Below are 2,527 nucleotides of genomic sequence, written 5' to 3'. Positions count from 1 at the left end.
CATTTTATTTTTTTTAGTATTTTAAATGAGTTCAAAAATGTATTTTATTATATCAAGTGATTGCATATTAATCGCTCACCCTCCAACAGTACTCTTAAGTCACAGACACAGTCACATGACCAAAATGGATCGAGGAGGGAAGCGTCTGGGGCGCAGAACAGAAAAAGAAAAAGGGAAAATGAAAAACAGTGCATTAACATGAGGACAGCAGTGTCCAAGTGGATAAGCAGAGATTGGTAAGCTTAACCTATCATTTTTATCACTGTAAGTCTTGAAGTTAATCAACATTTAACGTTGTTGAGAGGGAAAAGTGATTAACATTAATATCAGTTCATTTCCAAGCATCTCCGTCATGGGCGTAACCACGCATTCTTTGGGGGGGTAGTGTCTTTTTATATTATATATAATTATATAATTATATGTAGATACGGTTAACTAGCTAATGAAGTCTAAGTACATGTAAGTGTTAGCTACCTTGGTGCTAAGCGGTCATGCGCTCGTGTCCTGTTTATGTTTCATGCCTTGAATCTCGCTTCATGTTTAAGACCACGTATCTCTGCTCATGTTTACTGACCTTGTGTTGGAGCAATAAAGACTGTAATCTGCACTTGCTTCCGCTATAGTCTCGTTCCGTGACATCATCCAGATGTAATTGAATAATTCCAGAGGTTAAGTCATTGACTTGTTTGTGATGGAGAGGTTGCTTAGAACCCACTGTTTGGAACAATTCGGCATTTTTTCTGTTCTGTTTCTATTGAAAATAATGGTGAAGATAAAATTAAATTAATAAATTATTGCTCTGTACATGGCTGTTCATAAAAAAGATGTGTCTTAAAGACCTGAACTACCGTATCTTTTAGTTTTTAATAGTTTTAAGAAATAAAAATATATATTTTTGGTAGTTCAGATGAATCTGAAAATCATAAGTCACTGTTGGAAAGGGGTCAAATATGCAGAAGATGCTGGAAAACCAAAAGAATGTGCAGGACCTGGAGGATTCTTCTGAAGAATGGTGGGTAGTTTAACTGCTCAGGACAAACAAGGGACTCATGAATAACTATCACAAAACTAAAAAAATTACAGTTGTGGATCGTCCAGGTAACAACAAGGTAGTCACTTACAAAGTTCAGTTACTTTTTGTACAGCACTGTGAATGTTTAATGGGATGTGTTCAATAAAGACATGAAGGATTATAATTGTTTGTGTGTTGTTAGCTGAAGCACATTGTGTTTCTCTATACTTGTGACTTTGATGAAGATCAGATGACATCCATCCCATCCATTTTCTATACAGCTTATCCCAATGGGTCGCAGGGAACCTGAATCCGATCCCAGGGAGCATCGGGCACAAGGCTGGGTACACCCTGGACAGGGTGCCAATCCATCACAGGGCACACTCACATACACATTCACACGCCCATTCATACATTATGGACACTTAGGTCATACCAATCAGCCTACCATGCATGTCTTGGACTGGGGGAGAAAACCGGAGTACTGGGAGGAAACCCCCGCAGCATGGGGAAAACATGAGATCATTATACCTGGGATAACTTTCTTTAAAATAAATGCCACTGGATTTTATGATGATGTTTTCTAACATAGGGACAAACATTTGTAAGTGTGACTTAAGTGTCCAAATACTTTTTGGGGCTACCATATGAGGTGTGTGGCACAACATTAAGATCCAAGAAGAATGATAAAAAATGCTGTGTGTGTGTGTGTGTGTGTGTGTGTTATTGAGGCATTATGAGAGTCTGACTGCATACAATGCATTTGGGAGGTATGTGTATTTCTCTGATTTTATTGAGCAGGCCCAGGGCTGGACTGGGATATAATCTCAGGCCAGGCTTTTCACACTCATCTCGGCCATCCCATACAACAATTTTGAAACCACTGACAACCCTTTTCTTTCCTAAATTCAATTTATTACACAGTGTGGCCATTACATGAAAACATAAACAAGCAATCTAGAGGTAGTGAAGCAGTCCTAATTTATATCAGCTTACACGTGTATACCAAGCATTTAACAAACACCAAAAGTGCAAAGCTGCCAGTAAAAATCTCTACTTTTCACTCACAAAAGTACATTAAATGCAGAAGAGAGGTAAACAAAAGACACTTTTTTTTTTGGTGCCATTTTTCATGTACCTGTCACTTTTTAACCAGGTCCACTGTTATGAACAGAACTGTCCCCACATTCACTGTAAAAAATATTTCTCGACTTTAGTAAGTTTAAATTATTTTTATTCAGTTGAGCCAATTAATAGCCGATTTAGTTGTATTGACATATACTTTGAATAGTGTCGGTCACCCGTTCCATCAGGTGAGGTTCCGAAGCACAGGTCAACTGGCAGTCTGGCTTCTCTGCCGAACATCAGTAAGTACGGTGAGTATCCTGTTACATCGCATTTCGTACTGTTGAACACATGGACTACATACGGCACGTGTTGACTCCAAGAACATTTCTTATCCTGCCCCATGTAACAAAACAGGACAGTTGGCAAGAAGTAGGCGCAGGACAGCTG

The sequence above is a fragment of the Ictalurus furcatus genome, chromosome 6, assembly GCF_023375685.1.
Source record: "Ictalurus furcatus strain D&B chromosome 6, Billie_1.0, whole genome shotgun sequence".
NCBI classification, from domain to species: Eukaryota; Metazoa; Chordata; class Actinopteri; order Siluriformes; family Ictaluridae; genus Ictalurus; species Ictalurus furcatus.
This window is presented reverse-complemented; position numbering follows the sequence as displayed.